Raw genomic sequence first — 25,265 nt, forward strand, 5'->3', positions numbered from 1 at the left:
AGGATCCAAACCTGGGCTGCCAGCAGCGGAGCGCGCGCACTTAACCACTACGCCACGGGGCCGCCCCGACACCACTATTTTAATTACTAGACTTTTATAATAAGCCTTGATATCTGATAGGACACATCCGCCATCTTGTTCTTTAAACTTATTATAGCTATCTTTTGCCCTTTGCTATTCCAGATGAATTTCTGGATTTGCTTACCAAGTTCCATGAAAAAAAATATATTGGGATTTAAATTGGAGTTGCATTTAATTTATTGATGAGTTTGAGGGAGAATTGGTGTTTATATAGTATTAAGTATTTTTGTCCATAATTGGTATGGCTCCTCATTAATTCTAATCTTTTCATCTGATGAATTTTTGGAAAGCTTTCTATTTTATCACTTTTCATTTTTGGCTATAACGTGAAAATAATAATTCTGGAGTCTTTATCTTTATAGCTGTTAATTTTTATCACTAAAACTAAAAGCATGATGTCTAAAAGTTCTAACATGGTAACAAGTCAGGATGGATTGAAAATGAATATCTGATTCATTAAAAATTTTTTGTTCCTTTCTGTAATTTGGGCTTTAATTTCTTAAAGGAAGTTAAAAGGAAATACAAATGGTGTTGAAATTACCAATATTATTCCCACAAAAGCTATTTATCTACAGCCCTAGTATGGACTATGCTGCACTCTGTGTAATGAGGCCAAATGAATCACAGTAGCCCAAGTCAGGGAATCTGGCACTTTTTAAGTGAGTTTCTTAAATTTGATGTGACTCTTTCACATGTATGTTTTCTTTTAAAAGAATAATCTGTAGAGATGATTAAATACACGCATTGTTTGAGCAAACTCAAGATCATAGAGTATACATTTGTAACAGAACAGAACGGCAGTGGGCGTCTATGCTATAGATGATATTCTCATGGTATTTGCTGCCATCCACTCTCCTTTCTAAATTTGGTGTTACAGATTCAACTTCTGTTTTTAAAAAGGGAAGTTACATATAGCTCATTCACACTATTATTTTCTCCTTTAAAAGCCAGTTTTTCTGATAATTGCCCATTTAAGGAGTTTCATATAACTCAAACAAGACTTCTTTAAGAAAACAGTTTTGAAACAAATAATACTTAGCAAGATTGAATCTTTTGTTCAGTATTTAAAGCGTGTTTAGAAAACCAATCGACTGAGTGAGTACACAAGTGTATCTACTGCGGTGTTGGTGTTTATCTGAGATGCTTGCTTTAGTTTCTTCTACTTGACTTCACTCTGCATTTCTGAAATTTTAAATATAAAAAATTTTAAATTTAAAAATATAATTTTTTTCAATTTAAAGCAAAGGACTAGTGTTATTGGACAGTTGGATAATTGTGAAAAAGCCTTGTTTATTCTGGCAGCAGGTCTTTAAACAATAGTTCTACACTGGCCACTGAAAGACAAGATCAAGTCTACACCATCTCACCTAGGTGTTCCCTCTCCTCCAGTAAACCAATCAAAAGTCAAAGTGGCAAAGGGTTGATTCAATTTTACTTATTTACTATGCTTACATTTAAACTGTGTTCCCTGTCCACATGTTTATTTTCTAATGAGACCTCAGAGCCTGAACTTAAAGGCATTTCCTTGGCATCTATATATACATTAAAGCTTTCAGTTTTTTTAACTTCTCAAAGTGGAATTTTTATGGCCAGGACTTCAAAAAATGGTTTAAATATATTATTTACATTCCCCAAATTACCGTACTTCTCTTAAATGATCTCTTTTCTTATAGGTGACTTAAAGGAACACGATCCTAGATAGTTTCTACAATAGATATAAGAATATGTAGAGCAGAAAATAGAAATTAGTCTAGCCAGTCATATAAATTTGCTTGATTTTGAAACATAAAAGCTGGCATTAGAGCAATATTTTTGAAAAAAATTATTTTTTCAGTCATCATTTTGCCAGGTTTTCCTAGGAATTAATATTGATTGATGATATTCATAACATGTTTGATTATTGGCATATTTTTATATTCCATGACCAGGAGGGCATGAAAGTGGCAGTAATAAATGGTCATTTGAACCATTCAGGTAATCACTTGAAAATTTGGATAGGCAGGTCTTTTTTTTTTACTCATAATTATCAAATACTTTTGTGTTTTTACTTGCACTTTCTTTTTTTTGAGGCAGGTTGGCCCTGAGCTAGCATCTGTTGCCAATCTTCCTTCCTTTTTCCTTTTTTCTCCCTAAAGCCCCAGTAGACAGTTGTATGTCACAGTTGTACATCTTTCTAGTTGCTCTATGTGGGACACCACCTCAGCATCACTTGATGAATGGCGCGTAGGTCCTCGCCAGGATCCGAACAGGCGAACCCTGGGCCGCCAGAGCAACGCACGTGAACTTAACCACTACACCACTGGGCCAGCCCCTCTTTTGTGTTTTTAAGAATGATTTAACTGAGATTTTTAATTCTTAAAATAGGAAGAGAAAATCTTCGTAAAGAAGTACAGAATGGTGGAATTATGGCAATAATTTGTTTATCTGCAAGGTTGTTCCCCCAGTAGTGAGGCTGTGTAGATTAACTCTTTTTTTTTTTTTAAAGATTTTATTTATTTATTTTTTTCCCCCCAAAGCCCCAGTAGATAGTTGTATGTCATAGCTGCACATCCTTCTAGTCGCTGTATGTGGGATGCGGCCTCAGCATGGCCGGAGAAGCGGTGCGTAGGTGCGCGCCCGGGATCCGAACCCGGGCCACCAGCAGCGGAGCGCGCGCACTTAACCAGTAAGCCACGGGGCCGGCCCTAGATTAACTCTTAAGAGTAAGTACTAGGCTGGCTCCGTGGCTTAGCGGTTAAGTGCACGGGCTCCGCTGCTGGTGGCCCGGGTTCGGATCCCAGGCGCACACTGACGCACCACTTCTCCGGCCATGCTGAGGCCACGTCCCACATACAGCAACTAGAAGGATGTGCAGCTATGACATACAACTATTTACTGGGGCTTTGGGGGGAAAAAATAAATAAATAAAATCTTAAAAAAAAAAAAACAGTAAGTACTTTGTGAGTATCCATTTGTCCTTTTACCTATGTTAAACCCAAATGGCATATTTTAGAAATGCTGCAAAGCAGTTATAATTACGATATTAAATCACTCACAGTGATCCCTCTAATATGAAGATTCCCAAATACTGCTTAAACAATGTATGTGTATAGTTATTCATATGTGTACACACACATGGAGCTTAGTGAAAAGGTAGTGAGAGGAAAATTTTAGCAGGAAAGATTAACCCCTTGAGTTTGTGAAGCTGGTATAAACTCTTCAGCATTCCTTAATTTATTCATTCAGTGAATACTTACCAGATACCTACTGTGTTGGGTACTGTGAGAGGCTAGAGATAGAGTGATAAACAGGAAGGACAGTTTGATGAACCATATTGGAAATGAGTGGGGGGCCGGAGGTGTGATGAGTATTATTTCTTTTTTGTGGTGGGTTATTAATTCTGTGGGTTAAACTGTGATGCTAACAAAGCCAAGGACAGGCAGGGTTGGAGTTCTTTGTGTAAGAAATAGAACTGTTATTTCATGACTCGAGTGTAGGACTGAAGCAAACGGCATCCAGATCCTGGCACAGCACTACCCTCCTGGTGGCCTCTGCATGTTGACTCTGCACTTCCTGTGTATAAACCATCTTCCCTTCTTGAGGAGTTCATACTCTTCTCAAGACACTCGGCTGGAGTCTTTCCTGGCTTCCCCCCAAAATTTCAATGAATGTTAGAAATCTCGCAGCCTCCAGACCTCTGTTCCTGGGAGTCAGCTTGATAAAGGAAGAGTTCAATAGGCGGGTCCTTCTCTGAGCCTCTGTTTACTCATCTGTGGGACTTCGGCAGTAGCACCCATACTGCCTATGGCCCAGGGAAGGTCTTCTGAAGAGCAAACAAGTGAATCCATATGAAAATGCCTTGTCAACTGTCCTGCCTCCATACAAATGTTGGAGTGGGGGGATATTACAGATATCACAGGTAGGTGACTTTAACCATAATGGGTAACAAATCCAGGAGAATATGGATAGGACTGCTCAAATCTGTCTTCTGGATATGAAAAATAATTCAAAGAACATATCCTATTAAAGAGAGCATACATATTATTATTTGTACTTCTGCTCCTTTCTTTTAGAAATGTGTGAATGTAAAGTTGGTTTTATAGTCTTCCAATTTGAGCAGATTACCTCATTTGAGTCCTAAACCTCCTCTCTGAAGGTAGTCCCCATTGTAGTCACCTTTTCATAGACTCCCAGCTCGGGGAAGGGGCTACAGAAATCTTGGAGCTTGAGCTCCTCCTTTTGTGGGGTGTGGAGGCGGCCCCATGATGTCAAGGGTCTGATTCAGCCTCACTGTTGGCTGTGGCTAAGGAACTAGACCCGAAATCTGACCAACTAACAACCTGTGCTCTTTTCACCGGAAGCGGTGCTGATCCTGAATCTGTGACATAGCAGATTAAGAAACTAAAAAGTCAACGATTCCTCATAGTTAAGTGATTTATTTGTACAAGATCTTCTAGCTCCTGCTCCAGGACTCTTCATTCTTACCAGGCTGGTTCCCAGGGACAAGGAAAGTCTGGAGGCTGTGCAATTTCTAACATTCATTGAGGTTTTCTGTGGAAGCCAGGAGTGCTGAGTGTCTTGAGAAGAGAATGAACTCAAGAAGGGAGGATGGTCTATAGACAGGAAATACAGAGTCAACATGCACAGGCCATCAGGAGGGTAGTGCTATGTGGGGAACTGGGGACAAGGAGAGATGTTTTTGAGAAGCCACCACCAGTCTTAGTGGAGCATCATCTGGCAGGAAGGGGACACTGGAGTTTTCATCAGGAAAGGCCTTTGCTTTCCAGCAGAGGAGAGGGTGAGAGCAAAAGCTGGAGTCTCTATGGAGGGCTGCTGCAAATTGGACCTCACAATTTATCTCAGGATTTTAACGGAAAATAGTGTCAAATGGAATAGGAAGGAAGCTAATGCCCAATGGAAGCCATCTTCTCTAGTGATGGTAAGAAGGGGCTAATCAAAAATGCTAGAAAAAAGCAAATGGTTGTAAAAGCATTTCCTTCAAATATTATTATTAAGATTTTGTTCCAAATTAGAATTTAAATATTGTCAGATTTTTAAAAGAGAAAATGGCATATCTCTAACTGAAGAATGACCCTCTCCGGGTACATAAGGGACAGTCATTGCAAAGCAGTCCAGTAACAATAAAGGAAGCTTTGCAAAAGCAGCCCTTCGCTGGAGTCGAATTCTACTTGTGTGAAGCATGACTTCAGGGACAAACAGAAAAAAAAACTGACAAAAATAGGGGGAAGAAGAGATGGAGAAGAGTTTGCAGAAGCAGATGAGTTGACTTGCTCCTTTGGTACGTGAAGTTTGAACTTGCTAGTGGCTGACAAGTACTGAACCTGTCTGTGCCATCTTTGTGAGAGTATCCAGTTTTCCAAATCATTGCATCCGTATCAGCTCCTGGATAATCAGCTAGGTGATGTGACTTCTAGAACTTTACTTTGAAGATTTATTAGTAGTTTTCAGTTATTGGTGAATGGGAAATCCACATTCAGTTAGGATCTCTGTATTTTCCATGAGAAGTTTATTTAGCCCAGCCAGCTATATACAATGTGTTTAATAACTGAAGTGTTTATCTTTTTTTGCCATAAGACCAATACTGCCAAGACATGTAGATGATGATGATTACCAGCATTTCAGGTGGAACTTGAAAGATAAAACACAGCAAAGGAGAAGGAAAAATTAATTAGTTTGAAAACTGTTTTAAAGTCTTTGTTTCTCAGTTTGTATAGCCAGCTGTCCTTGTGTCATTTCTTTGGTGCATGCTAATTAAGTGCTAAAAGTGGCCTTCAGTTAGTGGAGTAGTGGAGCACTTTGCGAGATGTGAGGGCACAGCAACTTTCAAGAGAAGCATCGAAGTGCAAACTAGTACCCAGATCTACAAAGCAATGTTGAGAAGTACTTCTCTGAAATTAAACTCATGAGTATTTTTAAAAATTACTATCACAGTTCTATACTTACAAAAGCCATGTTTTTTTTTCCTCCCTAGACAGATATGTTCCTGATAGTTAAATGTGGATGACTGGCCTAATTTCTTATGCGTGAAACTGCGAAGGAGAAACTCTAAACTCTAAATCCTGAGGGTAGGATTATTTTAAATGGGCTTTTAAATGTCCCAAAGAGTGAAAGAGTGAAAACCACACTTAACATGTTTGCTAAACATTTCTTGTTCATTTGCTAGGAATAAACAATAATGTTTTAAAAATCATGCTGTTGAACACTGAAGGGAGTTGACTTCAAAAGCTTGGGAGGGCCTTTCCTTATCCTCATGGAGTTGGCTTCTCAGGGCCAGGCAGGGATTGCTGTGCTGGACTGTGGGGGACTTGGCCTGGGGGAGGGGAGTGGTTAACCACCTGGTGTTGGACCACATCAGCAGCTGTTAAAGCTGCCACTTGATGCTTTGACTTCTTGGTGAAAGATGCCAGAATCTAAAAGTGGGGGAAATGGGACTTGTATATAATGTGTGCACTCATAGGATGTTACAACCTTCAAAAGCGTGGAAAGGTGAAAATCATTTCACCCCAAAACTGAGATTGCTCTCCTAAGAACTCAAACCTTTACTGAGCATGCACAGAATACGTGCTTTAGCAGAATCACATGTCCACTCTGGAGACACAAAAATTGTAACTTTGATCTTAGTTCTTTTGTACAGGAACACTGCATTTGGTAATCCATTTGCTAGAAAATATCCAAGTGTCACAAAAATTCTGAAAGTCTAACTTGCTAACTTCAATTCGTGAATAACAGTCTAAATTCATTTTAAATTCAGCAGAGCCTCTGGCCTCCCCTACAAAGATATCACAGGAAGAGATTATTGCAGCTTCTATTTCAATGGCTTTTCCTTAAAGTGAGCGGTGAAAGTAAAAGTGAGTGGGTGGTTAGGAAACTGTTAGCAGTTAGTGTCATCTCTAAAAGGCAGAACTCTGGAAATGAAAAATATCTTGGCTTCCTGGCAAAATGTTTGAATGCTGTGCCATCCAGTCACCAACTGAGCGGGACCTATAGAGGGCCCTGAACACTGCTCCCATGATGTGTAATTTGGAACGCCATTATAATGAAACTTTCCAAAGACATCCACAAATAATTAGCTTTTGGCATTGGTTATACTTAAAGAAAAGTCTGTATAAGATTTTAATTCTACTGAGGGTCCAGTAAAAACCTTTTCCTTTCCCTTAAAGATAAAACAAGAAACATTGTCTCGTCTACCAACATTTTAGTCCAGGTTTAATTTCAATAAAATCATCAATTTGATTGATAACAAATCATTAGAGAACAGTTCCAACAGGTCTAAACTTGTCTTGATGTTAACGACTTATAATCACCTTTATGTTAGGTCTTAAAGCTTTATTATTCTTAAATGTAACTAGTATAGTGGACCATTAAACACCAAAGTGATCTCAGATGATATTGACTGGGGTGGCAGCCAAAATTTTAAGGTGCCTGAATTACTTTTTGTAACATCTTTGCACTGAATGCACATGTAATTTTTAAGATAATCATTAATTTTCCAAGGAAGTTGTCTCTCATTTCCTAGTATTTTTAAATTCGCACCATTTAGGCATACACACAACCTCTCCCAACTAGTATAAATTTCCCTGCTAAATGTTAAGTCTGTAGTTCAAAGCAGAAGCTTTCTTGAAAGGCAGGAGGCTATCAACGTGAAACTTCTGGGCAGAGGACGGCGCCTCTGACTTCCCTGCGTCTCCCAGCCTGGCTTCCCTACCTGCGTGGGCTCTGCCAGGGTGGGCAGCCGGCTGCCGGGTCTACACCGCGGCGCAGCCTTCCACGAAGGATGCAACTCGGTTCCGTCCTGCTCCGAAAGTACTGTTGACTTGGTGACCCATTTCGAGGGTTGGGCCGAGGCCACTGCGCGCAAGGGGCATTTTCTGTCCCCGGCTCCAGCTGAAGCCCCCGTCCTGCCATTCGGACATTTCTGCGGGCCACTCGTGCGTGCAGAGACGGGGGCGTCGGGGAGCGTCCCAGCTGCGGGCGCTGTCGCCCCCGCCCTCCCGGGACGCCTGTCTCGAAAGCCCCGCAGGCAGCGTGGACGCCGCGCCTCGGGGTCGAATTTTTGCCCCCCACCCCCCTCGCGGGACCCTGTCCGCCCTGCTGACCGGCCCCAAGTTGCCGAATAGCTCAGATGCTTGTCATATTTGCGGTCGCGCGACTCAGCGGGCTGTGCGCGCGCTGCACTCGCCGCCGCCTTTGTCACTAGCCGCTCCGTCATTTGCACGAGTATTTTCTAGAGTGAGGGGATTATTGGTGGTTAGGTGTGGCCCCCTGGCCGGAGTGTCTCTTCCCCCTTCCCCTTCTTTTTAAGCCTCTCCTTAAGAGAAAATAAAGGGCGCGCCGGCCAGAGAGGGAGCCGTGGGCGGCGCTGCCACCCGGCGTCTCGCGTGCTCCGCCTGCCCCTTCCTGCTCCTCCGGCGGCCGGGGCCCGCTCCACATTTAATCGCGCCTCCCGGGACCGCCGGGGGAGGGGGCGGGGCCGGGCCGAGGGGCGGGGCCGGGCGGGGCGGGGCCTGCTGAGCCCGGGGCCCGGAGCTCGCGGGAGGCTCGCTGGCCGCACGTCACTCCTGCACGGCGAGTGCTGGAGCACGAGCTGCTGCTCGCTCGGTCAGGGCGCCCCCTCCGCCCGCCTCTCGCTTCCTCCTCCGCTGCCTGCAGCCGCCGCCGCCGCCTCCTCCTCCACCATTGTATAATGCTCCGAGCGCGCAGGCACAGGACGGCGGAGTCTTAGCTTCGGTCTCGCCTCCTGCCCGCTCCCCGGCGCCACCCTCGGGCCCCCGGAGCGGGGGACTCTGCATGGAGCGGGAATAGCTTGAGGAGTGGGCAGAAACCCCTCCTGATGCGTTAGTTCCCAGGTGGAGCTGCAAGTGGTAAGTTCTCCCGGCGCCGGGCTGTAGGGGATCCTCGGATGCGCTGTGCTCCCGATGGGTGGGGGGCGGCACTGGGACACGGCCAGGGCCGGGAGAGCTCGGAGGGCGGAGGGACCCGGGCGGCCGCGAGGGTCGCGGGCGCCTCGTCGAGAGGGACCTGGGCTGGAGCAGGTACCAGGAGGAGCACTCCCTCCCGCTGCTACGCGGCCCCGCGCCCTTGGACCCCCATGGGGGGCTCCAGGGACCCGAGCGTTTGCGGGCAGATCTGTTGGGGGAAGGGCAGGGGACGGGCAGTCACGGACCGGGGTCAGCAGGGGGTCGGGAGCTAACCAGAGCCCAGCAGTGGGGCGGAGGGAGCCTGGAGCTGTCGCTTTTACAGCTGGGATGTGTGTGCGTCTTGTGGCGGTTGTGTTGTTGTGAGCGTGCGAGACTTTTTTTTTTAAGGCTCGGATTGCTGGCGCGAAGGCTGCTTCACTTTTGAGTTCCCTGGCTGGGTTTGCATCCAACTTACTATAGTGTGTTTCTGTGAGTTTCCCTGTGTTTTTAGCTTAAAAACATCCCTCTCCACCCTCTTTTCGCCCGTGCCCAAGTGAATTGATTTTGAATATATTTGTATATTAAACGTAATGCCTCATTGGTGTTTAAGTTAGAAATCTACAAGTCATCTTGGTGGTGACCGCCTATGACTGAAAGGGAGGGGGCTGAGGGGAGCCAGCTGTCCCAAGCCCTGGACTTTGTACCATTAAGACAGAGGGTGCCGTCAGAGGGCCATTACATGGAGAAAACCGTAAATTGTTTTTATTTTTTGCCTTGGCCATGAGTTATCTTACCTTTAGTAGAAGTAGTAGTAATCGATTGAGATGGGAGTAGAGTTTTGGGTTTAGCGTTAAATTTGACAAAAAGATTAGATCTAGTTTGTCTTAGAATAACTTTTTGCTTTCAAGCTGGGTGGTTTCAGGATGTTTCAGGAGGTGGAAAGTAAGTTTTTACAGGCACCCGATGGGGAAGGGCAGTCAGCAGGATGAGACGTCCAGCCTCAGACTAGAGCAGTTTTTATTTGAATCGAATTGGGCAGCCCCAGTTGGTCTTAAGGAAGATGGTAAATGTTTTCAAGCTGTCTTCATGAAATATGCTTTTTGATTTCCCAATATATGTTAAGAAATATCCATAATATGTGTAAACAGGCTAGAAGTTGTACTAGCCAATAGGATCCCTGAGGCCTTAAGTGTTCAAAGTAGCCTTTTATAATTAGGGACTAGTCTCTGACTAGAGTGAAGTGGGCTCTTGGCTCCACTCAACCCCTGGAGGATGGTCCACCTGAGAGGCTCTGGGTTGTTTTGCTGATGGGGGGGATAGTTGCTTAGCTAACCAGAAGGCCTGTCTCACCCCAAGAGCTCCTCCCATTCCTCCCCCTTTTTATAGCAGTCTATTCTGATTCAGTGTGCTAGGGTGTACTGGGAGGATGAAAATACCCATCCTAAGATCCCAGCTTCTGGCCTGAGCAAGAATAGCTAGTTCATGGTTCTCTGCTTTCCTGTTATCAGTTTCTTCTTAGGGAAAAAAAGAGAGAGGAACAAATGTTAGAAAGTTTTCCTTTAGCTTCAAGCTTTTTGGTTTACTTAGAGGTATTACGTGTTAATGTAAAGTTATGTTCATCAAGTTTGGAACCCTTTAAAATAGTTTTTACTTCTTTCTCCTCCTCCTAATTAAAATGTGCATAAGCATGTTGCTCTCAGGTGAGAAATCTTATGAAATGGATTTGACAGCCCTTTTTTTTTTTTTGTAACACTCAGCTCTGTTCCTTGCTTGATTACAACAGGTAGGAGAGAAGACTCACATTTTATAATACCAACCAAGTGTACAACAAGAGATGTCCCAGGGAACAGTTTTATTGCCAGGCGAGTGTCACAGCTTTTAGGTGACAGCTGCTCAGGCTTGTTTCTCTTAAAAAAACTAAGAAAAGGATATTAAGTCAGATTTAGAAAATCTTTAGACTCCTATCTGCTGAATTATCTTCCTTGAAAGATTTTTATTTAATTGAGAAGCTGAAATATAAATTTTACCCAGTTGCCATGCACTGAATAATTAATAATGAGTATATAAAATAATACATATTTTGATATTTTAAAACAGACTCAGATTTGTGTAGCAACTGATTGCTTTTGGCATCCACTATAAGAGTGCTCCAGTGGCAGAATAAAAGTCACAACACTACTTTAGAAAGGCGTGCACACACAAAACAGATAAAAAGGTATAAGGGGAGGTTGAAGATACATACGTATATACATATATACAAATACATCAAAATTTTTTCCTGTCAATAAATAAAGTAGCATACTACAAATTATCACTATCAAGTTATAAGTTTACCCGTAGTCGAAATACTTTACACTTTAGTAACTAAGAAAGATAAAAGCTACAGCAGAAACTTGTAGAGGTTTCTTTTGCTGTAGTGTCTTGTTAAAGAACTCTAGTAAAAGCATGTAGCTTTATATTTCATTTATATCAGAAAAATCAAGATATCTTTGTCAATATTATATATAGGTTAAAAATATGTTTAGATAAATATGGTATTTAGGAGTCTGACCTTTAATTCACTTGTAGGATTTTTTTAAAACTTTGTTGCTACAGAAATTTCATGTTTACTGTTAATGGCGTATCCTATAGGAGATAGCTGGCAGAGAGAGAGAGAGAGAGGTGTCTCTGATTACTAAGTCCAAAGATCAGGTGTATGCTAAAGGCACCAGAGGGCAAGCTCCAGTTTTAAGTGAAAATGGCCTCGCAATAAGGGTAACACCCGCCTTCATAGGTCTTTTTATTAATTGATACGGATCAGCAGAACACGAAAATCTAAAAATGCTGTGGCCACTGCATATGCACAAATCGTATATTTTCTACCCACTCTTAATAATTGTTCCTTAAACAATTGACAGAAACCCACAAGCTAGGATTCGTGCTTAAGAAGTGTGTGGCTATATAATTCAGTTTTAATATTCTTGAAGGAAACAGCTACTAACCAAAGTTGGCGTATTTTTTTTTTAAGTACTGTCTCCAATGGCCAGTGCAGTTGGTATTAAAGGCAAACTTCTGCGCTCTGTGCAGATGCTCGGAAACCCTGTGAAGAGCGCTGTCCCCTGGAGCGCCCATCACTCATTGTGTGCAGCAGTGTCTTTCTCCATGAGCACTGTGTGGCAGTTCATTCTTTGTATGAATCTGTGAATGGCATATGTCAGGCCAATAAGACGACATTCCTATTCTGGGTAATAAATAGATGCCTTGTTGTTTTTTTCTTGAAGATCATGAGACAAACAAAACATGCTTGGCCGTCTAAAAATTTTCTTTGAAATACAAATAAAAATTTCAAAATAAAAACATCACAATATCTTTGAAAACATATGATTTCTAATAGCGCAAAACCGATGCTTACCATTGAAACAAGCACCACATACAGACAGTGCAAACTCCCTTTTGGAAATTCTATTCTCTTTGTGGTCTGAAGGCTCCTAACGCTGGAAAGGCCCATTTGTCTCCTCTCAGGATCTTCTGTCCCGCATCCGAACTTAATTGGAAATACCTGCCAGGATTCACTGAGGCAAACACTACAATTTGATTTATCTATTTTAGAAATCCAAGATCACATAAGCTGTATTCTGCACCCATTGCAGCTTTCAGTTCAGAACGCAGTCGGCATCTGCTCTCTTGTCTGGCCTCCTCTTACACTTGCACGCCGTGTGTGTCCAGAGCGGGCCCTGCCTGTGAGCAGGGACGGCAGAACGAGGGGTGTGTGTGCCGGGCTTGGCACCGCCCTGAGTGGGGAGTGGAGTGAGCTGTGCAGGTGCGTGGGGTGGGGGCTGGAGGCAGGAGAGTGGAGCACAGATCGGAGCCGACTGTGTAGCTGCTACAGCAGGTCTGACTAGTTTTAGGTGCCCAAAGGCAGCTTTGTTTCTCTGGTAACTCAAGGTAGCAGCAAACCTAAGTTCTTAAAACTAAGTCGTGTCTGCATTACTATCTTTTTTGACTCTTTGAAAAAAACCTGTAGGTTTGCAGAGTTACTATTTAATTCTAAGCTATTTTCCTTTAAAAACCTTCATAGGTGGTTAACTGAAAAGAAGATGCTAAACCAAGCATTTTTCTGCTTCTAAGGAGTTTCAGGTAGAATAGTGAAGAGGAGGGGATTCTGGCTCTTAAGGACATACACACACACACACACACACACACACACACACACACACGCATGCACGCACGCGTTTACGGTGGACTGATGAACAAAAGAAAAAGTGCTATCTGAATATGCCATGGTCAAAAAATGAAATACTGAAGTGTCACTGGCTGCAGATCGACCTTTGGCCCCTTGCTCTCCTCTCTGGCTGGCTGCTTATCATTCCACGCCACGCCGCAGCCCCTGGGCTTTGAGCCGCCTGCTGGAGTACCCCACCCTGGTGTTTAGAAGTGTTGCCCGAGTTAAACTCAGGGAATCTGAAAGTCCCAAGGTCATCTCTGACACCAGAACAGGTTTGCATAAAATTCTAGCCACACTAACAAGATAACGAGGTGGCAACTGTTTTAAACTGATCCTCCCTGAGTGGTTATCCCATTTTATAATAATACATGATACAGATTTGCTTTTCAGATTTCTTTCCTTTTTTGAGGAGGGAAGCTCCATGTACGTGTGTACCTCTCTGTCTTCCCTGCTGTCATAAGAACCGCTGTGGCCGAGGGATTTGAGCGCTGTGGTCTGCAGCTGAAGAAGAAATTTTTGTACTGCCTCTCTGCTTGTCATGAACCTGGTGCTGGTCTTTTCGGAACGGTTTTTAAAACAGTGATTTTTAAAATATTTTTACCATATTCAGAAATATGAAATAAAATAGATTTCACTTGGTGATGATTGCTAGCTATCTAACAGTAGTTGGTTTACAAATATTCAAAATGTAGATTCCTCAAGTGGCACCCACCTGCCTTCTTGCTTCTAAAGCTCCTGAAGCGGGAAGAATGGACTGTTGGAGGTGGTAAGTGAGGTAGGTTGGAGGCTGGCTCTCCCTAAAGATCATTGAAGTTGGAGTATTATGAGGTAGTTTCCTTAGAAAATAAATATTTATTACATTCAGTGTGGTACTCTGATTACTTTTATTGTATTTGACTAAGTGACTTTGCATAAAGTTCTATGGGTCATTAATTGTCAATTCGCAGAAGTCCTCAGGAAGAAATAAATACATTTTATCTCAAAATAGTCCAAAGTAATTATTTTAAAAAATAAATGTCTACCGTATTTACAAAGTATCATTCACTGCCCTCAAGTTTACTTTGTTTTCTCATTTCCTTTTTCTACTTTGCGAATTATTCAAGTATATGATATAAAGTTTAAATTGTCTTTATGAAACCTTATCACTAGCCTGCCTAATTCTAAGAATCAACTAAAATAAACATTCCAAATATATATGTTGCTTACATGGGACAAATATTTACGTAGTAGAATAGTTGTTTCCTCCCGTTTACATTTCTTTTAAGTATGTTTCTATTATCCTATACCTTAAATTTTTATACTCGTGTCATATTGTGGAAATTTGAAATTTTTCTTTTAAAGAATCCGGATTTAGACCATACAGCACATTTCCTAATTTTCTCACTAAGTAAATAAGTAAATAAATAACGTTTCTCTGGTTTTCCTCTTTAGACTGCATGTGGAAGTTAAAAGATGAAATACATTCTGTGTTTGTGAGGAATATTTTATAGCATGTCTTCTTTTAAGTGATTTTTCGCAGATTTAACATTCCAAATTTGAAAGCAAAGAAGATTAAAAACTAATTATAACCCTTAAGAAACACTTCCATAAAAACACTTCCTGATGTAGCATACTAAGTTTTTGTTAGTTTTATTCAGTGGCAAGTAGTTGGCTAACAAAATCTAGAAGGCAACATTTTATTTTAAGATGCAATTCAAATTCAAGATGCAATTTTATTTTTCACAGATTTGTCTAACAAATTACATTTGTGTGTTTTAGTGTGACTGTTTTATCTATCTGATGGCCCTCTTCAAAAAAAAAAAAAACAGTCACATAGTCTTGGCAAAGCATTTGGTTTCTACCCTAAGCCTTTTTTCCCCCTGACATTGTTTATTAAGGGTCTCTAGTGTGAGGGGAAAAACAAGGTATCTTTGGGGAAAAGATGCTACAAGAGAGTTGAAACCAGAATCCCATCCAAGCAATTAGAAATACAGGAGAAAAAAATATTTTCATTATGCACGGGAATGGGGGTGGGGCGAGGCTGGCTAGCCTTTACAGGCACGTAATCTTACGGGAAAGAAATTCAAATCTAAGAATTCCTTCCCTTAATGATGATGAGGCTTTAGATTCAGCATGTTAAAGATATGTTCGTGACACCAAATTAGTATCAAGTAGCATCTTAATTTAAATGATTATAATATATTATTTATAAAAATAATATTATAATATGTTCATATTTACCAAGTTTCAAATGGAAAGGTTGGTGATAATAGTTCATCTCTTATGAACATTGTAATTGAACATACAACATCATAAAACCTCAACTTGTAATTTGAATAGAAAGAATTCCAGCAAGTAGTTATACAGTAACTTGCTTATTATCTAAGGTTAACCATGTTACATTTTACAATTAAATGGCTCCTCCCCAATAGTCTTTATGAAGTTTTCCCAAATAACTGCCTGAAGCCATATCTGTTCAGTGTGGAGGTAATTTCCTGTCGTTGAGAAGCAATAAGATTATTGAAGGCTTTTCTATACTAGTAAAATTCTTAGTACTAACCTTGAGACCATTGTGTGTATGGGAGTCTGCTTTAGGGCTTCCACTGGAAATTCTGAACTATGGGCTTCTTCAAGTCCACATCTATGACTCAAGTTGTGTGTTTGTTGTTGTGTGTTTGTTCTCGCTTCAGGAATCCTTTAGGGATTTTAACCATGGTTTTCGAAACATCAGTGTGACTTATATACAGGCGACAACCTTTTCTACATAAAGTATTTCCAGAGTTTGAACTATAGCATAATATAATTTAGTTTGGTCTTGGCAAGGCCTTTGGCTTGCTTAGCACTGTCCTGTGGAGACCTGAATTTGGGAACAATCTTGGAAATGTGTATGCTTTGAGAGATCTGTAGGTAGAAATTGCAGTGAATAATCAGACTTCAGGAGTGCCTTGTTGCTCTGCTGCGCCCCCTTGTGGCTGGATATGATGTGCTGTCGTTCAGAGCTTGAAAGGAGTTCCCACTTGTCCGGGGCATGCTTGTTTACATAGAGCATTAATAGCTTTCTTCTGTGTAAAATAACCTATCAAGTTAATATAATAGTTCTCGCTAAGGGTATAAATAATTTATTGTGTTTATTCGATTTTTCTTAATTTGTAGAATTTTAAAAATATGTATTGGTGTGTTGTGTTTTTTTTACCTTTTTATTATGGAAAATTCCAAACATACTCAAAAGTTAAGGGAAGAGTACAATGCACCCCCTTGTACTTAACACGAAGCTTCAACAGTTATCAACATTTTATCCATCTTGTTTCACCTACATGGCCAGTTTTTTTCTGGAGTATTTTAAAGCAAATTCCAGGCATCGTATCATATTGTATGTTTTTTGTTAAACATAAGTTTAGAAACCATATAATTCTACTCAGTCTTTTACTTTAAGTGTGCAGTGCTTTTAGCCAGAATTCTTAGGTAAAATAAAAGAATTGTTAGCATTTCCATTGTCTGGAAGAAGGTGACTGGTGTCCCTAGCTTCATTTAAGAGTTAGGTTTAAAACCTAAAATTTCCAGCTGGCAGAGGAACCAATAAGACAGGATATTAGAAACATTTTATACTACTTAACAGTTACATTCTTAAAAGCCTGTTTTTCTTTCCAGATGTTTATTAACGAGGCCATAATTTATTCCAAAGAAATATTTATTTGAAACATTCTCTCCCAGAATTTGGCTCTATTTTGCCTATTAATTGCAGTTAGTTGTCGACATTTTAAAATTTTTCTTTCTCCAGGAGAAGAGATTATATTTGACAAACCAACAGTATCAGAAAGTCTTCAATTTAATAGAAATATGTAAAAATCCCGAGAGGGAAAGCTCTAGTTTCTTAAAATGTGGACATGAGAAAACTTCCCAAACAGTGAAAGTTGTTTTTTTAATTTACTTAGAGGTTGACTTCCTGGCCGAATTTCGGTTTATCTCCAGGCTTTAAGATGCTGTCAGAAAAGCCAAGACGATTGTTCCCCTCGGTCTCCGTCGAAATGCAGTGTCTGATCATTAATAAACAGGCGGTGCGGTGCCCTGCGGCCCCAGCCCTGCGCGGCGGGGAGAGCCGGGAGGAGGCGCCGGCAGCAAACAGTGGTGTCGGGTTACAGCTCCAGAATCGCGCCCGAGCGCGCCGAACTGGCTCGGTCGAGTGACTGGCTTCGTAATTACATTGCTGATTTGTTAGGGAAGGCTTTGTCTTACTTACCAATTAGCATGGATGTTACTGCAGGGACCTCATCCTAGATGAGCTTTGGTTTAAAAAAAAAAAAAAAAAAGCTCCTCTGATCCGGGCAGCTTTAGGGGTTCTGTTACTAACACTCTCCCTTGTCTTCTGGGAGCCCTTCCACTGGCTGTAAATAAGGCGAGAGGCTTTCTCCCCATTGGAATTTTACCCGTGTCTGCCATTCCCCTGGGCCCGAGGCAGCACTTTGGGGTCTGGAGGCAGCCTTTGCGAGTGCTGATCCCCCTCTCCCCACCCTCCTGGAGGCTCACCAAATAGTGGCCCTGGCGCTTGGGGGCTGTCACTCCTACACCGGCCACAGAGCACAGCACGCCCTTGGAGGACTGGCCTGCTTCTGTTAGCTCTGATCCTGCCAACCCCTCCACCTACCCCTGCCCTCTTCAGGGTGGCCTTTTTGTTCGCCTGGTGTGTTTTGTTGTTACTTGGGGGAGGGAGAGTGTTAAAAGTGTAGACGTTATCAGATTTCTGACTCCCGTGTGTCTCTTAAGGTGTAGTACTTGATTGGTGTAGAAAGTTGTCTCAGCAAGTGTGGCTTCCCCCCACTGAAGCAGGATCAGGCTTTTCCTTCCTGCGGGCGTTGCTGTGTGACAGTCTGACAGTAGAAGAACCGTTTCTCAGAGTTCCGCCCTGAGGCTGGCGGGAGGGAGCCTTTGTTAGGAACAGAGGCTCTCCACTTGGACCACGTCAAAAGCAGGATCCAAAGCGGTTCTGACGGCAGTGGATGGGGTGAGGAGAGGAAGGAGAACGTTCTGTGTCTCAGAAGTCCTCTCAAAACCACTTCTGGCGGCCTCTCCTTTGGTCTTGGAAGTCTGTCACACACACAGTGATTTTGCCAGGGGCGCTTCTTTCTTCTCCCACTGCCCCCAAAGGAAGGGAGAGAACGTGTGTGTTTCCACTTAAGGGGCTTTGGGTTTGGCGGCACAGGATGTCAGAGTGAGGAAGTAGCCTCTGCCAGCCTCTTTGAAGACACTCTTCTCACATCTTCTCTTAGCTTTTTTCTTCAAATGAGGTAGATCCATGAGGACAAATCATTGTTCTGAACTGTTGGCATTACTGTAAATACCTCATTTTTATGATTTTTGGTGTCAGCATCAGCACTTCTGGACTCTTCAGCAAACAGTGGTCACACTGGATGGTGTAGTTGAAGAGATTAGGGATGTGGCTTCTTAAAGCTCTCCTTTGAATTAAGAGCCTTTTTCTTGAGAGCCGTTAACTAGTGTTTTAAAAACGTTTCTATTAAAGTACAGCGTGCATACAGAAATGTGCACAGGTCCTAAGTGTACAGGCCAGTGACTTATCCCCAAGCAAACAGCAGTGTCTTTGCCACCCAGGTGAAGAAGTAGAATGTGACCAGCTCCCCAGAAGCCATTTGTCCCCAGAGTAACTGGCTTCCCCGACTGCAGACGCCATTGCTCAGTTCTGCCTTGTTAACTGACTTTTAAAACATGGTCCTTAATCGTGAAGCCTGCTGCACTCCTGAGAAGGGAAAACACCAGACTTCTAGTTGTTATTTACTAGTCCAAAAGGAAATTGGAACAAGCTCTTGAAAATGTACACAAGGCACAACCCATTTGGGCTTTTTTAGGTGTTTCCAAGTAATGGCTTCTGGGATCCCCCATCCACCCCAGTCTCTGTGCTGACAAGCACCCCTCCCCTGTCTGGTGCTGAGCTGGGAGCCGTTCCCACGGCCTCCCAGGTGTGCAGGATCAGCTGCCTCCCCTCTTCACTGCCTTTTGGATCATGTGGTCAATCACACCTTCCCCAGTCATTTCCTCCCTTCAGAAATTGGGACTAAGAAAGGGGTCAATTTTGACCCCTTTTTAAAGACCTTTTGTGGCATTAATTCCCTGGATACTGAGTAGGAGGGTTTTCCTTCTGTCTGAGGTAGTGACTGTTGTTTGGGATGGATCGAGTTAAAGCATAATGCAGTCTTTCACATCTTTTTTTGACCAGCACAGAGTCAGAAAGCCAGAAAGCTGACCCTTGTGGTGGGCCGAGGAGGGCTAGGGCTCCTTGTTCAGGCCTCTCACAAGCGCCAGCAGTGATGCTGCCCAGAGGGGCAGCACAGCCCCTCTGAGGGCCTGTCAGTCAGCAGCCAGCAGGCTCTGGGCCTCTAGGAAGCACCAGTGGCCACAGAAGGCTGTGGTGACCCTGCAGCTTAAAGCAATGGGTTTTGCAAAAACAAACTCATAGATACAGACAACAGATTGGTGGTTACCAGAGAGAAAGGGAGTTGAGGGGTGGGCGAAATGGGTAAAGGGAGTCAATTGTATGGTGATAGATGGAAACTAGACTTTTGGTGGTGAGCAGGCTGTAGTGTATACAGATGCTGAATTATAATGTTGTACACCTGAAACTTATGTAATGTTATAAACCAATGTCACTTGAATTAAAAAAAAAAAGCAATAGGTTTTATTGTCGTTGTCAGTAGGGATTACAGAAGTGGTAGTTTGCAAAAGTAGGTTTAGTAGTCTTAATTTTAAAATCATACCATTTTGACAGTCAAATAACATTAAAGGAGAGTGGGGGTTTTTTTTTGTCTTTTTTTTCTGTGAGGAAGATCGGCCCTGAGCTAACATCTGCCAATCCTCCTCTTTTTTTGCTGAGAAAAACTGGCCCTGGGCTAACATTTGTGCCCATCCTCCTCCACTTTATATTGGAGGCCGCCACAGCATGGCTTGCCAAGCAGTGCGTCGGTGTGCACCCGGGATCCGAACCGGTGAACCCCGGGCCGCCGCAGCGGAGCGCACGCACTTAACTGCTTGTGTCACCAGGCCGGCCCCAGGAGAGTGGTTTTTCAAAAAAATTTAAAGGCATAGCTTTTAGATAGTTGAAAAACATTGAGTTAAAAAGAAGTTTTTGGTCACTTGTTTCTTTTTTAATGTTTGCATTTTTTTCCTTAATGCCTTAAAAATATAAAAGCTGTGAAATGTTACCGTTTTAAGACGTAGGTACTATCTCAGTTCCTTTTTGGACTTGGGGCATAAGACCTCACTGCTGTTCCCTCTAAGGTCACAGCAAGAGGAGTCGGGGCCCCACTGAGCCAGTGGGGTCTGATGATCAGTCTGAGAAGCTAAACGTTATCGTTAAAATTGAGCTGAAGACATCTTAATTCTGCATGTAGTCTTTTTTTTAAGGTCAGTTGTCAGTTGCCATCAGAAAAACGCTGTTCATTCCTTTTTTCCTTACTTGCGTAGACACAAATAGGGAAGACCTTTGGACCCGAGATTAATTGAGTAAAGAAAGACATTCTCAGGCTTAAACATGAAATGGCCAGATGGGGAAAAGAGGAAGTCGTGGTTCTCTAAGTGAGGTCCCCAGACCAATATCACCTGCAAACTTGTTGGAAATGCAGATTCTTAGGCCCCACGCCAGACCTGCTGACTGAGAATCTTAGGGGGTTGGGAGGGCAGCATTCTGTGTTAACAAGCCCTCCGGGTGGGTCTGGTGCTTGCCCGAGTTCAAGACCTGAAGAGTGAGACAGAGGCATTCACAAGAGCTCTCTGAGCTTGAGTTCCCTGCCACCTTCCAGTCCTCAGGTCCTGGCGCATTTCCTTACCCAGGCCTGCTCTGTACACCCGTCACCTCTGAGGTCCGTTCAACTCTCCCCTGTCTCATACCCTCCTCCCCGTGCACAGGGCCAAAGACACACATACCTCTGTCTTTGTTTTACCGTTCTTCTCTGGCTGTCCCTCCATGTCTTTTCTCCTTCTTTCCATTTACCATTCATTTATTCAGGGACTATATACGGAGCATCTTCTGTGTGTCAGGGACTGCCCTATCCTGAGGATGCAGAGATGAACAGAACACTCGGTGCCCTCATGGCCTTACTGTCTGGGGTGGGGAACAGACATTAAGAGACAATCCCACCTTAAATATCAATCTCAAATCCTACCTCTAGAAGTCTCCCCGATCCCCCTAATTGGTAATAATCTCACAGATTCCTTACTGTGGGAGTCACTCAGACTCTGACATTGCAAATCTCCAAACAGGTACGATCGTCAGCTCTTCCTCTGGTACTTCTGAGGAATCTCCTAGTGACATTTGTTACTTTTGATCATTTGCCCAAGCAGATTGTAGCTTTTCAGGGCAGGGTCCTTCCTAATGAAAGCTGCACAGTTGAAAGCCAGATTTGGTATATAGAGAGTTTTATGCAGTATTAAACTTGCTGGAAAACTCCAGAAGAGAAGTTTTCATTTATATTGCTACCCATGAGTTTTGTTCTTTTATTTTCAAAACTTAGTTTGCTGCAGCCATAGTTGCTAAAATTTATGTTAAGAAAATCAGAATGCTAGGAGTGTGTTTCTAACAAGTTCATTGAGGAGGGTGTTTTATCTCGAACCTTATGTTAAGAGCCAGTGAAGAGTGTGTGTGGTTAGTTTTCGGCCCCTTTGGGTGGGCAGAAAAGAGAGGGAGCACCCCCCCTCACTCCTCCCTGTGGGGGTCTCTAACCAGCCCTGAAACTCAGGGTCCCTTTTGGGGCTTTGACTGCAAGATTGGGTAGAAGGCATGGGCTTTGGGCTGCGGTCTTCACAAGCCGAGAGAGGAGACAAAGTGGGGTGTGAAGCCTCGGGGTGGCCTAGAAACCAGACATCACAAGCCTCTCCTTTCAGTGAACTTCAGGCCTGCCGTCCGGAGTCCATGTTCCCCAGCCGAGGGGCCTTTCAGGCTGAAACAGCAGACACCCTCTTCCCTGGTGTTACCTTGAAGCCCTTAAAGAGCTTCGGCTATTGCTTCATCTTCAGACTGCAGCCCGGCGAGGCCTTCTAAAAGGTCACGTGCCTCTCCAACAGCACGCTTAAAGAGCTATTGTTATTTCCCTAGAGTGCCTGAGGGACGAGGCTTCTGAGGAGCCAGCAGGCCCTGGCTGTGGCCAGCCTGAGTGCCAGGCCCAGAGATGCTGTTTGGCTTCTTGCCCTCAGGTTCTTGAGAGCCTTGTCCTTTCTCTGAATTGTGCTCTGCTCCAGGAGGCGGGTGTTACCACAGCCCTGAGAGTGGGAGCTCTTCTCACGACCCTCCCGCTTATAGGATTTGGAGGCCTCTTTGGAACATGGTCCTTGAGAGGACTTGACTCTCAACAGTGTTTTAAGCAAACTATGGGAAAACTTTAACTTTTTAAATTTTTAGGCAAAAATGTGGACTAGATTTCATGTTGCGTGTTATTCCTTTCTATAAAAATGTAGTTAGAGTTAGGATTACAAATCAAGACTGTGTGCATTTTGCAGTCTTGCTGGGTGTGTGGAGCCAGTTTTGCCTCATAAAATGAACCAGAGAAATGAGGGCAAACTTGCTTTGAGACATACTCTATCAGGGGTCCTATTTACACATTTGAAAAGCATCCAAGATTCAATTCGTCTTCTATTCCTGCTCACAGGTTTTGCTTACAAGGGCCCTCCTCCTTCCCCTTCCAGACAGCATTACCAAGTCTTATCAGGCTTTTCCCAAATCATTAGGATTATCACACAGCTATGACCAGCTGGATCATTCTAATTGGAAATCAAGTTCTCCCCACATTGACATCTGTCTGAAAAGTGTCTCCACAGATCTCTTGCAGCTATGGGAATTCTGCTAAATGCCTAGTAAATATTTCAGTTCTGTAGATTCAGTGATTATTTCTAGAGAAATGTGAGTTATTGACAAAGTCCTGTTGTTTATTCTGGCAACAAGTCTTTAAAAGACAGTTCTATATCGATGACTAAAAGAAAAAGTCTCACCCAAATGTTACTTCTCCTCCAGAAAACCAATAAAAATTCAAAGTGGTGATGAGCTTACGAATTTCCTTTTAGTTGTCTATTTGGTTTACATTTTGGGACAGTGCTTCTCAAACCTTCTGTGATGAAGGACCATTTTGTTTGTTTTTTTCCTCCTTCATAGACTAATACTTTAGTGAAACACAAAAATAATTACTAGAAAATGAAGTAAAAGGACAAATGTAAAAATAGGAGCCTCATTTTTAAAATTAGATTTACAGACATACAGTTACTCTATAAATTTGCTATGAAAGTTTCTAGTTAATACAGTATCTCTACTTACCTCATCACGGACCAGTAACAGTTCACAGACTGGCTCCATCTATAGACCACACTTTGAGAAACACTGTTGTAGAGTGTGTGTGTATGCATTTGTGTATTCTCACACGCACATTTAAATGTATTGGATATGATCACATTATTACATAGAACGCAGATCATATAACAGCTTTATATGAGAATTAAGTGTATTTAGTGAGCTCTTTGGCAAAAGTGAAATTTTTCTGGAAGCAAGTATTTAAATGCTTAAATTGTAAGCAAATACAAATAGTATAATTGTGAATACAATTCTCTGTTTCAAAGCACAGTTGTCCAGTAACACTTCTAATCCATAAAGTAGGAAGTATTTTGTAATGTGAAATGAAATCACCTCCTCTCTGATTCACACAAGTTTACACGGGCACAGACACTTGAGATAGGAAATGTTCTGTGCAAAGTATGAGCACCGAGCCTTAGGAAATGTTTCTTTCATCTGAAGTATTCGATAAGCAAGTTGTTCTTATCAGCCTTCCTTGCCTCAGAGAACAGTTAATTATGGGACTGGTCTTTGGTCCTAGTGATTGACAGCCATTTTCTTAATGTTTACAAAATGAGAGAAAGTGTTTCACACAAGTAATTCCACATTCTCTATGAGCATTGACAAATTCTCAAGCTGAGTCTGATGTTGATGGCTTGCAGCTGTCTTCTTTCTCTCCTGGAGACTGAGGCACAGGAAGGCAGTCACCCAAGCGGCACTTGTGTGCCAGGCTCTGTGACCACCTGCCTGTCTGTGCCCGTTGAGGGGCAGCTTGGCCTTCTTTAACAAAGTGTTGGAAGGAAGTTCTGTGACGTTTATTATAAGTTAGCCTTATTCCTTCAAAATGATACCAAGGTGTGGGAGAAGATATTCAGCCTCTTGAAGACCAGGCTTTATTCATCTGCCAGACTCCCCACTTTCTGGCCGAGTGCCCAAGACAGCGTAGATGCGGAATGAGTTAGTAAAGGATTGAATGAGGCGCCATCAAAATCAGCTGAAACAATTCAGTAAAAGACAAGTCGCTTTTAGAAGAAAAGTTGGATGACTGCAAAGCACTCACTTGTATGAAGATACGAGAATGAGTGAGGGGCACTGTGGAGAGGATTAACACGCGTCTCTGGGTAAGTCACAGAGAGGAGGTGAGGGAGCAAGCAGGAGCTTGGCTTAATTTGAACCACATCTCTTGATCTGGACGACATAAGGATAGCTTTCCTGATTAAATGGCTAGAAAGTGAGGTCTTTGAGGCAAAAGGCAATGGACTTGAGATTGTTGCGTTTAGTTGGTAGAAGTTCTGAGAGGAAGGACCACTTTCCAGAAGGTGCAGCCAGCTGAGGGTGTCTTCACTAAGGGCAGAGCAAGCAAGGAGGCAGCCTAGGCTGTGAGCCTCAGGTGAGGTCGGGCAGGAGTTAAAATGCAACCCATTCCCAAATGCTCAAGGTCTGAGGTCTGAGGTCGTTGTTTCTTTGAAATACATATGTATTTCTGGAATCACAGTAGGTCTTTTGTTATGAAATGTCTCAGGTACCCAAACAGCAATGCCTATAATCAGAGCAAATTACTTTTACATTAGTCCAGTTGCATTCAGTCATAACTGCATGCAATGAAATTGAGCCATGGAAAAACTTGGGCTGGGAAATCCACATTCCTCCACTTGATTCTAGACTGAAAGTGGTGGCAGCTCCATCACTGTGGTCATTTAACACAGGCCAAGTGCTTCACCACGTGTCACCAAACAGGCGGAAAGGCTCTCTGCATAATGAGAAAGGAAAGGGCATTTTGAAAGCA

General features: G+C 42.8%; 1 protein-coding gene across 5 annotated transcripts in view; it reads left to right on the top strand.

Annotated features, from left to right (window-relative positions):
- SERTAD2 (SERTA domain containing 2) overlaps nucleotides 1-25,265 on the top strand; it is a 114,748-nt gene that overhangs the window by 83,709 nt on the left and 5,774 nt on the right. Inside the window, exon 1 of one of the 5 annotated variants that reach the window (XM_004435621.3) lies at nucleotides 8,649-8,942. The exons of the other annotated variants lie outside the window; for them this stretch is intronic. The gene's annotated coding sequence lies outside the window, so the exon portion shown is untranslated. Of the gene's footprint in view, nucleotides 1-8,648; nucleotides 8,943-25,265 lie in introns of those variants that run through there. 5 annotated transcript variants of the gene reach the window in all.

Source organism: Ceratotherium simum, chromosome 11 (assembly GCF_057802395.1).
Source record: "Ceratotherium simum simum isolate JZ-2026a chromosome 11, ASM5780239v1, whole genome shotgun sequence".
In the NCBI taxonomy this organism is placed as follows: domain Eukaryota; kingdom Metazoa; phylum Chordata; class Mammalia; order Perissodactyla; family Rhinocerotidae; genus Ceratotherium; species Ceratotherium simum.